Source organism: Anoplolepis gracilipes, chromosome 8, assembly GCF_047496725.1.
Source record: "Anoplolepis gracilipes chromosome 8, ASM4749672v1, whole genome shotgun sequence".
NCBI lineage: Eukaryota > Metazoa > Arthropoda > Insecta > Hymenoptera > Formicidae > Anoplolepis > Anoplolepis gracilipes.
The window spans coordinates 3,846,156-3,862,824 of record NC_132977.1 but is presented as its reverse complement, the minus strand read 5'-3'; the positions used below and the strand labels follow the sequence as shown (position 1 = coordinate 3,862,824).

The 16,669-nt window shown below is 33.5% G+C and overlaps 1 protein-coding gene across 3 annotated transcripts in view; it reads left to right on the top strand.

The window, feature by feature from the left end:
• The window catches only part of Cv-c (RhoGTPase activating protein), a 230,120-nt gene that overhangs the window by 115,440 nt on the left and 98,011 nt on the right, over nucleotides 1–16,669 (top strand). The gene's annotated exons all lie outside the window — the stretch shown is intronic.

Sequence of the window (16,669 nt, the reverse complement as noted above, 5' to 3'; positions counted from 1 at the left end):
ATAATCTTTACGCGGAATCGAGTTAAATACGAATCTCAAAATTTATATTTAAGGCATACATGTTCGCTATATAATTTGGGATTTTGTTTTTGTCAGGTCACGCCAGAAATAAAAAAAAAAAAATTTTAAGTACGACACGATCCATCAATTCTTTTGAAATTTCGTTTCGTTGGCATGGTAAGCATGGTAAGAAGCGCCCTAATTGTGCAGTGCGAGACGAGTTATAGCGCGTTGAAACCGGGCGCAGACCCCGCCAATTGAGGCGGCTAGGCAGGCGCGAGAGTGCGTCAGGCACGAGATGAATAATTGTACTGGCATACTTAAGATTACAGATAAAGATATCTCTCAGAGCTTGCCGTCGGTGGTGCATTTCATAGCGGCCGCGCGGATCATCCTACGAAATTGATGGGCTGCTATCAGCGCCGACTTTATGGTTGGAAATCGCAGTGTCTCGCGCGATGCTTACAAAATACATACATTGGCGAAAGTATATGCAAGAGTCGTACAGACCGTTTCAAACGTGCACTTTTCGTACAAGCGTTGCCATCGAGAAATAATACTTGGTTAAATCCATGTCTGTGTATTTATTAGTACAAATGGGCAAACAAAAATCTCAAATAGAAAATAACAATATTACATACGTGATTTTTGTTTTACTAATCTTATATGAATAATCAATATAAAATAATAATTTATTTGCGTGTTAATTAAAATCCTCTCTGACATTTTTAATTGATTTTACGAATCAGAAATATAAATATTTTAACTATTAAAAATATATATATATATTTCTTGTTCGAGAAATAATTAATTGTTGTCAAATAATTATTTCTTATAAACTATTGTTTTTTTTTTTAAATAATTATTTTTTTCTTATTACACGAATTGTAAGATATTTGGAAAAGTATTATTTTTCTGAAATTTTATTCTATTTTATTTCATTTTCTCTTAATTTTTACGTTTATATCCGGTTGTTTGAATTTTATCAAATTATGTTGTTAATTTCCGCGTTTCAAATATATATTTTAAATTTTAATAATATTATAATTTATTTACAATCATAGGAAATATGGCTACATCTGCTTATCAAGTATATATTTATTATATAGAATATACAATCGTTGTCATGTATTTATTAGATCAAGCATATCTTATTTTGTGCAGACAGAAACTAAAAAATATATCCAATTTATTATGAAAAGAATCTCTACTAAGAGCTGTTATTATATATTATTATATTACTAACATGATTGACAAAGTGATTGCCACGAAATGCACTTCTTACTCGACAAAGAACTATCTTTATCTATAATGGTGCACACAATTATTCAACCGAAGTACCGAAGCGCTCCGCTTTCTCTCTTACAATTAGTCAGTTTTTGTAATGTTCCCTTTTACATCCTCTGCTTCTCGAGACCATCGTCTCGGAACTTGCAAAAAGGATATACAATTGTATATAATTAACGATGTTATTAGTGAATCATGACTGCAGTTTTATTGGTTTTACCGGGACGTATATTAAGTTGGCTCAGCCACTTCAGTAATCACAATTGAATAAAAAACTTACACAAAAATTTAGTGCTCTTTTGTTGCTTTATTGCAGATTTTGTTGCGCCAGCCATTTCGGAAAAACTGAAGGCTGTGCTAGCTAAAATATAAAGTTAGCATAGTCACTCGAAAAAATAAAAAAATAAATAAATAAAAGTAGATTCTTTTCGTGTTAATTTGTTACTTTATTCCGGATTTTGTTGCTTAATATATGTTTACCGGGACTTAACTGCCAAGGATAGCTAATTGGATGCGCGACTGTGAGAAATTCCATTGGAGTCAATTAGAAATGTTTGCGGATCGAATCGCGTCGAATGGTTTGAAATGTCATTGAATATAGAGCTCGCTCGGAAAATGAAATCGATATCTATTAGTCGGAAATAAACAGTGAAATCGCGTTAAAATCAATTTTCAAAACGATCGTGCGTAATGGAAGTGCTTGCAGTTGTTGATTTTCAATGCTAGAAATTGGAATTTTAATTAATAGCATTTATAAGTTATTTTGTTGAGCTTTCATTTTCATCTCAAACTGTCGCATCTTAATATTAGATAATGAAAGTATAGCAGTAATTTCCAATTTCTTCCAAGTTTTAATGGCATATCTTTTTCTCAATTTATGAGATGAGATATATTAATTTCTGTGCTTGAATGAAAATTTCATTATATCTTTACAACAGAAGGATTAATCATTAATATGCTTTTATGGAAAAGAAGAACTCGGTGCATTGATTTAGAATCTTGTAATATATTTATTTAAATATTCAAATTATACCTTCGGAGTTTTTATAAAACATTGTGCATTTATTTTAACAGTATATAGATATTATTTTTTTATTTTAAAAAATATTCTCAAAACGTTGAAATAAAAATATAATCATTATAATTAAATATAAATAATTTACTAAAATCGAGAGAGAGAGCGGGGATTATATCGATGTACAAAAAGTTAGTCTTCCAGATCCATGAGCTCTTGAAACGACTTTGGCTGTTCGAGTCGATGGATCGATCGATCGATCGACCCATCGACCACCGAGAACACGCGTTGTCGAAATGTTTACCATTTGTCGAGCGCTTAAAAAGCAGCGACGCCGCACGTACACGATGCGTGCACGCAACCGCCGCACATAAAATCATTATTATGGTGGCAATAAACTGCGTAAACGGACGCGCGCCGTATTTTCACTCGCGCGGTTCGGCTTGCGATAACGCCCGCAAGACTCGCATACATACGCGTTATGTCTTTCCGAAGGGGAATTCCTCCCTTTATTTCCTCGGTCCCGCCGACGAGCCGAGAGAGAGAGAGAGACGCGTTCAGGATGACGCGAAGGACCAAGGACGACGACGAAGGAGAACGCCGCACGTGCTCGATCCGCCTGTCCGTGGCCGGGTTATCCTGCGGCCATTAGTGCCCGTTCACGAGCTTTATGGGGCTGCCCCGACTTGTGACAGGACTGCCTTCCGGTGGCGAGATTCTTTCCATGAGACTTTGTTCCGGGAAAGGCAAGGAAAATAGTTGGATTGCCGGCGTTCATAATTTTATCCCAACATCGAATCCCGTAATAAATTCTCGTAAAAAAATTGGGCGATTAAATTTCTGCAATGATAATTCCAGGACGTATATTCTCTGGAAAAATAAGGAAATCAAGGAATTCTCATGAAATTTTATTGAGACTCATGGAATTAAAAAAAAAAAATTTCTCTTTGATAATTTTGTTTTTATATTGTACGTTATAAATATATACATATATCTACCTCTGCTTACATGTATATTTAATGTCTTAACAAAGTATTGAATATGCAGTACATTCTTTATTTTAATTTTTAGTAATAAAAAATGAAAATGTTATAAAAGTTTTTATCTTAATGAAAGCTAATTCAGTTTTTTTAGTACATTTATAAATCTAACACTTGCAAATTAAGTGGCTTTGTTTTTTTTTTTTTTTTTTTTTTTGTACGAGTGAAAAATATTAGAAAACGTGTACAAAAAATTTGTTTTAGAAAATTGTACCATCATTAAAATATGTATTTTCTTTATTTGGAATTTTGAAAAAATATAAAAATATAAAAAACCTGGAAGATCAAGGAATGTTTAGGGAATTTTTTTACAAGATTTAAGTAGATATCCTGAGTACATACTTATTTTATTTTCTTTTGAATTAAAGGGACAAATGTTTTACGCAAAAAGAAATGATTAAATTGCTATTGTCAGTATTTTTTTTATGGACATTATTTAATTCGTGAAATTTTGCCGAATAACAGCAATAAATTCAACTTGTTGCAGCAGAGATAATATCATTGTATTTACAATGTTTTATTAATATGCAGCGTGACATGCGTGATATCGTTAACATCAGATCACTTGTCACTGTCATATTAGTGACTATTCTCGTCAGTTATATTGACGTTTCCATTTATGCAACAAGAAAGTTTTAACGTAAATTTGATGTTATCATCATCATCATCATTTGTCCAAGATTACATATCATTTTCGCTTTCCAAGATCTCGATAAATCTTGTATCAATAGAAAGCTTATCGTAATAATACTTAAATATTCTGCAATTTTAAGGTCCAAACAAAATACTATTCTTTTTTTTCTGCACATCTTTTAAAAAGGATTATTTATCACATAATTCAAAACTATTTAAAAATTATTCTGCGGTAAATTACAATTGGAAATAATCAAAAGTGCAATTTTAATATTACAACTTAAATCATAATTTGAGAATATTACCTTCGATGTGTTGCGTAATTTAAATAAATATTTTAATTTGATACAATTTTATTTCTGACATTATTTCGCACGGTCATTAAATTTCACAGGGGAATAAAGTCGATCGTACTCGTGCTCTTGTGTAAATGAAAGCGTGTACTATATACCTATAAGAGATCCATGAGAAAAGATCTGCTTCGAGCAATCTCATTGATTACGTTCGGTGCTGTAACGTGTTTAAAAGTATGAAGGGATATATTATTTCTCTTTATTCTTAAATATCCCATTTGCTCTCATATTATCTCGTTTCAATATCTACTTTACGTCTAATTAGATTTTCGGGATAATTAACGAATATATAGGGAAAGCGATATCAATCTGAAATGTACCGTTTCTCGTACGAATACTTTACAAATTAATCGATCGCTCTTCAAGAACGCGCCGATAACGAGAAAAACCTGTTTTCCATCCGTCACAGATCGTATCAGAATGCTGGAATACATAATCATGCGTACAAAATAAGCAGCTAGTTTCAGAATGTTTTTCGTGGAGTAAAGAAAAAAGAAGAGGCTTGTTTTAAATTAATAATACATGGGCCAACAAGGAGTCATACTCGTGAGAAACTTCATGGGCGAAGTTTAAGAAAGGAATAAAATTGTAATCACTTATTACGAAGCTAATCAATGATTTCCGGATCGAATTCAGGTTATTATCCCGTTCATCGCCCGCCGTAGATACACGTAAGGATAATTATATATTATCGTGAACAATTTCTTTGCGCGATTTTCTAGCTGGTTTCTATGAAACGGTACTCGCGACTGAAAAACCTCACGTGCGTCCGGCGTGTCCGCGAATGCTGTAAAGCTGAGTTTATGCATGAGAAATTCACGTGTAATTACGATAGTGCGTGTAGATAATGCGCATAAGTTTCTTAATCAAATTTTAATTGCCGGTCGCGATTTAATAAACCCGCGCGAAAGAGATAATTCCGGTCTTCGAGATATCGGATTAGAAGGAGGTTAATATTCCATCTCTCTTCTGCAAGACAAGTAAAATTGCAGCCGATGCAGAGCGCATCTCGTTATAATGAGAAAGATGTGGCTCCTCACAATTAATTACAGTTAATTACTGATAGTGATAACTGACATTACAATATTTATGTTGCCGAATGATATTTACGACCTGGCCGCTCGTCTACTCGGTTTCCGTTGCATTTGCTCCGCGAGAGCTTATCCCGAGTTTTATCTCTCAACTTTCACAAAAAAAAAAAAAAAAAAAAAAATACTAAAATGAAAAACAAACTTCTAAATTAGTGCTCATGCGAAAATAATGCGATTGTTTTAATTATCGGAATAATCCGCAACATGTAATAACGTAAATCTTTATTTACTTAACAAGTATAAAAACTTGCTTTAAAGAAACTTTTAATTAAAAATTAATAATATTATAATTATATCTTTATATTGCAAATATCATTTTTTACTAAAACATTTCAAACTCATGTTTATTCAAAATTAAATTATATATTAAATTTATTATATAAATTAAATGTTATTACATTCTGACAAACGTTCCGTTTATTTTAATAAATCTAGATTGAGTGCTCGCAGCTGTTCGCTTTAAATGGCATCGTAATGCCACACGAAGCGTTTCTTCAATATCCGCAATCATCAACAAGGATTTATGAGAGCGGAATCTGCGTAAAAAGTCGATATTCCGAATCGCTGCACACTCTGCCCTCCGTCCTTCCCTTCTCTTCGTCGTCGTCGCTAAAGAAATCTTAGCTTCGCAGCTGAACCGGGCGAGAGGCACGCACAATAAACGCGTTGTTCATCGCATTCCAAGTGCACGCACTTGCGTATATGCCAACGCATATATCACTCCCGCGCGCGCGTCAAATGCACTCGTTGCAACGTACGGGATCCAGAGTTTGATATCATATCTTCGATATTAATCATATTGTATTTATCACACATAGATAATTGCATTTGACTACTAAAATCATTCTAACGACGACCATCGTTGATACACCGTACGCATATATTGTGCTAATATAAAGGAAACGTATATGAATCCATACATGTACGAATCCGTATTCTAACAGATGATTCGTATACGTGCGTGCGTAGAGTGACGGCCTCGAGCCGTCAAGATGTTCGTTAATATCGTTTGGTTGTTTATGCATTTAAATATGAAAATATTAATTGCATTTGTCTTGTGTTTTGCGATCTATGCACAGCTTTTTTTAAATGGCCTTTACATTTATCTCTTTAAAAAATTATTATTTGACAATTAAAAAAAGTTTAACAAAAAATTATTGTTTAACTTTTATAGAAAATGACATTTTTTAAAAATTCTGTATTTAATTTGTAGAAGGAATTAAATTATAATTAAATTAATATTTTATTTGATTCTCTCGAGGGAATATATTTCTTTTTTATTTAGAAAAAAAAAGAAAGATGTATTCCATGGAAAAATATTTAAATGGAAATCTGAAATTCTTAGAGATTTTTTTTATCTGGAGAAATCGAAGAATTCTTATGGAATTTTATTAGGATTTAAGAAATTTTTAAAAAATTCTCTGATAATTTTCTTTTTATACTGTAAATTATAAATATATACAATCTCTTGTTTATATGTTCATTATCTTAACATATTGAAATATTAAATCTTAAAATATTAAATGTACAGTACATATTTTTTATTTTAGATTTTAACGATAAAAAATGAAAATGTTATAAAAGTTAAAAATTTTTATTTTAACGAAAGCTTTAATTTTATTTAGATTTATATTTGTAAATCTAGCCCTTGAAAGCCTTAAGCGGCTTTATATTTTTTTTCGTATGAGTGAAAAACATTAGAAAATATGTACAATAAAAAAATTTTTTTTTAGAAAATTGCAGCAAAAAATCTTTAAAATACTCTGCTTATCTGAAATTTCGAACAAAAATACCTGGAAAATCAGGGAATAATTTTTACAAGATTTGAGTTGATAGTCTGTTAAAAAATTATTACACGACAATATCTTTTAGAAAAATTAGTATGTTTTTAAATTCTGCATGTGATTTGTAGAAGGAATTGAATCGATATTTTATTTGATTCTATGTTAAAAAATTGCAGACGGTTCTTTCTCAACTTTATTTTACAAAAATGAAAGAAGTTATCTTAACTTTTCATCTTACAAGACACGGATGATGATATTCCCATTGCGTAATTAATGATGACTTATTAGTCACATTTAAATATTTACTGATCTAGAATTTCATATTCCACTTATACAGAAACGTTCTTAATCGCGTACCAGATCAGATCCATCGCTACGGGCACTTACATACATACTCTCATTCGCTTGCACATGGATCGGGTAGCAGCAGCGCGCGGCGAGTCAGTCGTCGCGGAGAGCACGCAACACGTGCGCATACATACACACACGCACGTGCACGTGGTCGGGGAGTCAGGTTGCGCTGCCACGGATCAGCGACTGCCGAGATACGTTACATGCGCCTGGCTCCTGCGTTCTCCGCCTCGGCGATATGAGACGAAGAAAGGGCCGTGGAAGAACAAGATTCGCGCGCGGCGAAGGTCGGAAAGTATCGGAGAAGAAGTAGCGGCCGGATCCGCCCGAGTGAATCCACGCACTAGCACTCAAAACGGTCGTTTAATTAGATAGCAAATAATCGTTGTTTTATAATATTTTATCGACAGCAAATTACATTTTTTGTTTCCAATCGCGTTGTCCTATTCTAATTTATTACAAGAAAAATATTAAAATAATAAATTAATAAAATGTTATAATAATAATATAAAATATTAAAATATTAAATTTAAAAAATAACATTAAGGATACCATTGATATTAAGAAAATAATAAAAAATATTTAAAAGAAAATATTAAAGACAAAATTAATATTAAAAAAAAATAATAAAATATTAAAATATATTACAGAAGGATGTGGATCTAGAAACAATTGCTTTATATAAATATTCCATTTGTCATATAAAAGTTTTAGTTGGTCATCTCCCGAATGCAATTCCCCATGCGTGTAGACGCGGATGCAGTAGCGATCACGAGCGTAGGCTCGAAGAAGCGGAACGGGAAGGGTCGTGTAATCGAGATGTAATTCGCGGGGGTAGAATTTTTTAAGAAGGAGGTCGAACAAATATTTTCACGTTCACACGTAGCATGCTCGAGCTACTCTCGCTCGTCGTGTTCGTTGTTGCGTTCGTCTCCGTAGGGCATTATTGCACGAGACGTCTCTTTCTCTCTTTCCTGACGAGAGATTGAAACGTTCCTGGAAAGCCTGGAAGGATGAATAAGGTCGGAATAACAGCGCGGAACGAAACGTACGGTTGTGTTTAAATGGCGCCATTATTGTAGCCTGTACGTATTCTTTCTTTCTTTTTTTTTCTTTCGAGAACTCGGTCCCCGCGCGCGTAAATGGGATTACGGTATATGCGGATGCGCTCGCGCGCGAGATAATGCGCGATCATATGTTACCGAATGCGAAATAAATGCGCGCCGCGAACGACGCTTTACACTTTGGCGTTGATAATTTAACACTTTGGCAGCTGCGCCGACCGGCCGCGACAGCGTTTTAATTGCGGATATTAGTCTGCGACAGATTGTCGTAACCGACGAGTTACGATACTGTAGGGCTTTCAACTTTTTTATCTGTATATACCAGCAATATAGTTGATTAGTTAAATAAGATGGCATAAGGTAAGTTTGACATATATCAATTTTTACGCTTAATTGTGTGTTAAGATTACTTCGTACTTTACTCTTTTTTTTTTTTTTTTTTTTTTTTTATTGGAATTTAATTGGAATAATTTAAGGGTAGATGGATTTCAAATTTTTTGTGATCCTCTGATTATAAATGAGCGATAAGAAAATTGTACGAAAGTTTGTCAGTTCAAAATTAATTAGTATATAATTTTGAAGTAAAATAATTTATCTTATCAATATTATATTAATAGCTAATGGAAATATTTCGTTATAAACCTTAAAGACTTTCTTGTGACTAATGTTCTACGGCGTCAAAACAACACGAAGCTTAGAGAGAGAGAGAGAGTGAGTGCAAAAATTTATATTATAATTTATTTATAGATTATTATAATTTATATTAAAATTTTTTTCATAGATGTTTTTGTAAATTTCGAGTTTTACTAAAGAAAACTGCATGATGCCATATATGATGCACAGAAAGTAGGAAAATCTCACTTTTACGATGATCATATTAATAAATTTTGTAGTTTTATATGATAGGTTTTTCCATCTTTTCTTTATCTTTTTTTCCTTTCTCTTCGCGTATATAACATTATATTCATATTTGATGTCATAGGTCATAGAATATAATTACTAACAGATATTTGTGCGTAAACACGCAGAATTATTATGAATATTGTTAACAAATTTCAACGAATCCAATTAGTAATTCTTCTAAGAATATCAAGAAGATATTCTTTATTAAAAATAACAATATTTGAAAGAATTTGATATAAACACACGCTTAAATCACCTTATTTTATGTAGTAATAAATAATAAATAAGTAAAAGAGAAGGAAAGTAATATGACTTCTTGAATTTCTAACAGACCAACTAATTATTAACTGGATTCGCTACAATTTGTTAATAATATTCATATGAATATTCGTCTTACGGGAGTGAAAATTTTTCTAAAAGTTAAATAAATATATTCGATTATTTAACCTATTGTATTAATAACCGTGGGAATTTTATTACGAGTACGAAAAAGAATTTTGCTCGTCCAATCGGAATCACGAAAGGATATTTTTATGCTGATGCAGTTCAGACAATCGAATCGCCGAGTCACGACGTTTCGGTGATGCGATGCCCTATCGCGAGCTAATTAAAAAGCAAATTAATTCCAGCCGTCTCCCTCTCTTACAAGAAAATTTACCTTGCGTATAACGAGTTCTCTGTACGCGTCTGTAATAACACGCCCGTCGTTGCCCGTGTTCCGAAGCTTTCAACTTGTCGTATTACTCGGCATTACTTTCCGTGACAGAGAAATGTCGTGATATTTCGAATACGAATAATGCAGCCCGGATACTCATGACATTTTGTTCATTTCCTCTTTATAGATAATACAGAAAACTTTTTTTTTCATCATGGTTATTATATTTTTAACGGATCAACAACAAATCTACAGATTGATTTGTTAATTTAGTTTTAATTGAAACAAAACCTATGTATTAAAAAAAATTCCCTGAAACAGAGTTGATTAATTCAGTGAAATCCGTTCATTTGGATATTATAAAATATTAGTTAATTGAAATGTAACCGATATTCTGTTTCTCCCCCCCCCCCTCCCTCTATATCTTTCTCTTTCATCCAGAGATACAATTATAAACGGGACCATAAAATTTTAAGTTAAATCTCAGCTAATGTTTACTCGGACGGTTCGTCATTAATTACGAATTTTATTCTGGTTTCACGGGACGATAGCCGCTCCCCTGCGATTAATTTTCCGCTCGCCGCTTAATAGCAACTTCCTGCACAGCTGCAATGTTCCACTTACCGAGTACAGCGCACGTGTCCCCGCGTGTATCGATGCGGTTTAAAGTTTCTCTCCCGAAGTACTTTGTAGAGCGCGTTGTGAAAATTCTCTCTGAGGGAGGTGGGCGAATCGCGCGCACTAGTAGTATCCCGTCCGACTTGGCCGGCCATTAGAATCCATTCGACACGACAACGTAATTTCGTAATTGGGTCCCCCGTTAATTATCCGCTGTCGTGAGCAGTTTTCAATCGGGAGGCGAGGTTGCCGAGGGGCCCCAAACTCTCTTGCAAACTCTACTGTTCGTCCGCCTGACAGGTGTGCACCGTAAACTTTGCGACTCCTATTAGCTAACCGTGAAATCTCGACCGATCTCACCTTTCGCGCGGGGACTTCTCCTCTCGATCGATCCTCGATTACCATAATCACGTGGATTATATGCTTAAGCTAATTGCACGTTCCTTACACGCGGATGAATCTAACCGCCCGCATTAATTTCATCGGAGCTGTCAGCTGTCAGCTGTCGGGCAGAAAAAAAACCGTCGTCGGAATGTTATCTCGCGTTTACCCACACGCTGATAAATCTTCGTTAATTAGGCCTCTCGTCGAGATGACTCGGCGCGGGAAAGACGAAGATTTGTGCGTTTCTGTTGCAAAATTGCTTTTATCATTCATATATAATCTGAGAAACGGGGTGAAGTACCGTCACTTTTTTCTTATGTCGAATTTATCGATTACTTTGTACCACTTTAAATACGACGAAAGATCCGTGATAACGGAACAACGTGAGAAATATTTCGAGAATGCAGTCCGAGTTGCGTGAAAAGAGAGCCACACAGTCGGATTTCTATTTACACAGTGGGAGATTTCTCCCACCGACATATAATTCCGGTCTACGTCTCAATTCTTACACTTGATTCTGTTTATTGTGTAAATAATCCGTGCTCTTAGGAATTTCGAGTTAGGACTCGATACACCATTAGCTTCCGAGCAACAGGCTCAATAATCGTCGGACACAACGCGAGGACTGTACGGAAAGATGTGATGCAAATGGCTGACACTGCATGCACGCACGCACGTATATGCGTAGCGATGGGTTCAAGCAAGGGTCAAACAACGTGTTAAGACAAAAAAAACGCGTAAAACTTTATTATAAAAAATAATGGAAGAAATAAATTTTTTTTTTATTTATCGTTTAACTATTTTTAAAAATATATCTAAATAATACACTTTAGAGTTTTAAATAATCGAAACCCAATTTAATAAACTCGAGAATTTTTTAGAGAAAAAGTGTCATACATATATATATATGTATATTAGATTTATAGAAATTAAGAAATTTCTTCTTTTTAGTAAAACATTCTTGCGTAAATTTAGTAGATAAATTTTTGCTCTCTTCGCTTTTTACAAAAAAAGAGATCGAAGAGCATCGAATTTTGCAGTCAGTTCGATAAATGCGACTGTGTATTTAATCAGGGAATATAATTTCGAACGTCAAGATAATGCAGAGTCGAGATATTCTCGCATTCTATATAATTTGACCTGAATTTAGATTCGTTTACAGCATTTGTCAGGACTTATGTGACTTTAATGGCAGTTATAATGCGGATCGAAGCTATTGCTGTTACGTGGACAAACGTGGCTTTGATGCGTACGTAGACAGGCAGACGTAGGATAATATTGCTGTCCGCTGGTAGCCGCTGCTGCATTCCGGGCGCGCAAAATTATTCACAGATAAAATTGTGCAATCACCGGCATACACGTAATAGCCGCGTTAAGGGTAACTGGTGCGAATAGAAATACCGCGGCGTCGCTCGCGTAATTATGACATGTCGCGCGGGAGAGACAAACAGGATGCACCGCATTGCGAAACGAATCCTTGTACCTTGCGTGCTTTTTATGGATGCCAGACACGGTATACAGCGCGCACATTCGTCGAAATGTTTCTTTCTCTTCGACGTAAATACGTCGCGAACACGTCTATTGATCTACCGACATAATGAATAATTAGAAGACCCTCCTCTTTTGTGTTGTATTTCGGTGCATTTCTCGATGCAAGTTTCGCAGCAGTGTATCATCGTCTATAAATTGATGATGTACTTTAATCAGGTTTTGAATTTTACTTATTTTTATTTATTTATTTATCTTTATTAAAAACGGAATTTTTCACTTATTCTTGCTTAAATAATTAATCGTATATAGAATAGAAACGCAGATATATCATCGCATATCTTTAACGAATTTAGTACGAATTTAATAAATAAATTTAGATCTAATTATCTTCAAATTAGATTCTATGTCGTAGAAATTTTAAATGGAATTATTATTTGTGTGAAAGCTTCAGATTGATTTGATATCTGTAAATCAAGGTTCTCTCGCAAAAACCTACATATATAAAATTCACATTACCGGATATCATCGACTTACACTCGATCTCGCAGACCGAGACAGTCCTTGAAGTAGCTTCTCGTCTCGCGTTGATGGAAAAGAAAGAGATCCAAGGATAAAGTTGACCGACGAACGTGTGTGATATATCCACGAGATATATACTCTTTCGAAACGATAAATCAACGGAAATCGTATATCATTCGACGCGATGTGAACCAGTTCGAAAGTCATCTTGTATCGGACATTGAGATACACACGGGCATATAATGTATAATGTAAGGTGACTTCTTAAAAACCACTGGGACCTTCTTCTGCAAGCTTGCTAAATATTTTCTCAGACGAGAGTTTTTCTGCCAAGATAGTAATCAGGATGTCTATTCTCTATAAAAACATGGAAAACCTAAAATTCTCAGAGAAATTTCTTTTGTGGCTGAAAAAATTCGCGAATTCTCATGGAATTTTATTCTCTTTTATTGTAAACAGTCAGCAAACCAAATTTGAATTATGCCTTCAAAATATATTATAAATGTATATCTATATTTATTCATACAATATTTAAGTCTTAACAAAATATTGAATATACAATATGTATTCTTTATTATAATTTTTAGTGATTAAAAAATGAAAATGTTATGCAAGTGAAAAATTTATTTTATAAAAGTTATTCAATTTTTTTAGTACATTTACAATTTTAGCATTTGAAACTTGACAGACTCACAATCACTGTTTTCCCTTTGTAAATAAGTAAAAAAACATTAGAAAACGCATAAAAAATTTATTTTAAAACGTTGCATCAACAAACAAATTTTAAGTATTCTTTTATCTTGGATTCTTACAAAAATCCCTGAAAGATGAGAGAATTCTTTTACAAGATTTGAATAGATATCTTGATACAATCTTTATTTTATTGTAAAACGAATTAATCGTGACATTTACTATATGGAAAAATGCATCTCTCTCATTCTCTTTATCTTGTTGCGGATAAAATAAAAAATAATCGGTTTAAATATATTGTTAGAGGGTTTAAAATTTTACGAAAGATATAATAAAATTATTTTACGCGAAACACATCACATATATTGTCATGTATGTGTAAATTTGATAGGTGTAGCGCTGATTGTAGGCGAGAAACGTAGAACGAAAATGTGTGTCACTGGTGTCTATGTCGACTAACGGCATCTCGTCCCCGTCATCGGTGACGGCGGGCCACTGTAATAAATAGTAATATTCTACGCATCACGGGATCCGCGAGCATTGTGTGTATGTGCATCCTCATACATAAATATCACTCATACACCTACGTAACATATCTTGACGCAGCGATATGATCGTATCGTGTCAGTACATATGGTCAAGGTTGACACGCTGCCCTCCATTCAAATTGCAAAAAAAAAAAACAATGTGTGAAAATAATAAAAGAAGAGGAATACTTTTTAAATGAAATATATCTCTTTTTTTTTAATCAATAATAATATGTGTCATAAATAAAAATGAATAAATGTTTATATGCAATAAAATATGGAACTTGAAAAACCGTATTTTTTCTTTAGGTAAGAAAATCTAATTTATATTTCAAAAAATTTTTTAATTAAATTAAACATGTTATTTTTTTATCTATAAAACTTAGTTTACATTTCCCGAAATAATTAATTGGATTATATACTATGTAAATACGAATATGTACGTATATAATATATACATATATAATATCTGCAAATTTGCATAACGGAATATTGATTTTAGATAGAACTATTAAAGTTATCATCGAGGATTTGATATCTCCAATAAACAGCATGATGCGATAAGGGACTGAAGGGGTTGAAATTAATTTGTGTTGCGCTCTATAGCGCATCGGAAACGAGCGTGGGTTTACGATCTTCCGTGCATCCACTCTCGCACGCCTTTACGTTTACTATTACGTATTTGTCGTGTAATTAATGGAGAATCATGAACGATCCACGTTAGAGTGCTTCGACCTACCGGTACTGTGTAATTGAATTTTCGCTATTCTGATTCGCTACTCTGTATAAAGAAAGAGAGAGAGAGAGAGAGAGAGAGAGAGAGAGATAGAGAGAGAGAGAGAGAGAGAGACAGAGAGAGATAGAGTTATCCGAGAAGAGGTACATAGTACCCGTGTCTGACTTTAATCTCATATCGTTTGCCGTTCTATTTCGAATTCGCTGTCAGCATGATCGAGTAATCCGGGTTGCAAACACTTCTCGCCTTTGGATCGTTTACACGGAGAATGCCCCAATAAGCCTTGAAAACCAAATAACTGTAAAGTAGAATTTGATAAATGATCACAACATGCGCGTTTCGACAGATAAATTGCTGTTTAAACATTTATTAGAATACTTGGGTAATTTCTGCTGGTAATATATTAATGATGTGATAATAGTAAACGTTATTAAATAACTATTAAATAATAAATCTATTGATCATTATTTATTGAACTTATACTAGTAATATCTTTTGAGATATTTTATTTTTATTTTACGATAAAAATAGGATTGCTTTTCTTTAGATAACAACAATTTAACTGTGTTAATCGAATGTCACGTGATTTGTTTAGCGATGTAGGTCTGGCACTTTAATCGACCCTCGTGATGAAAAAACTCACGTCGAATAACACATTGTATTCCGTCATGATTGACAATCTCTTGATTGACAATATTAAATCTTACAATAATATCTCACATATATACGTATATAATATTATTAAAATTCACATTTTTTATTATTATATTTTTCTATATTTTCTATACGTTTTTAAATTTAATTACGAAATTGAAAAAAGAAATATACCATCCTCTCTCTCTCTTATTTGTATAAAAGAATATTAAGTTTGTTGCGATAAGAGAAATATCAAGTTTATAAATTACGCGAGAATAAGTTTTTTATCAATTTGCAGTTACAATTAATAATCATATAATTATTGAATCAATAAAATATTCGTTATATTAATTATAATTATGTAATTACGTATTAGCTTGTTCAATTGACTTACATGTATTTTGTTTATTAGAGCGCTGATCTCGTTTAAAGCAGCAAGCTTTTTCAATGATAAAGACTCAATGATTAGCGCAATTATTCCAGCGATCAAATTAATTATCTAACACGGAGAACATATCACGTGAGAGGAATATATCGAAATTTACGTATCCGCGAAGCCTGTGTTTGGTAGCTAATCCGAGACTAACGAGACCCTGCATTCGTTAAAGTCACGTAATCCAAGTACGTGGATCAGCTAACTAGGTATGGTGATTACCGTGTGAGCGGACGCAATCTGGTCTTTACGCTTCACAAGTAACGCGTATACGTCTCTCGTCGCGTTGTAACAGATCCCGAGTGCGTGCTAGAATCGTTATCTCGTATAAAAGAAATGTAGATAATTAATATCCTTGAATTGTCCGCCAATCTTTATACACATATCGTATATAAAAATACTATGAAAATCTCAAACAAGCCGATTGGAGCGAAAAAGAAAAATTGCTCGTGAAAATCG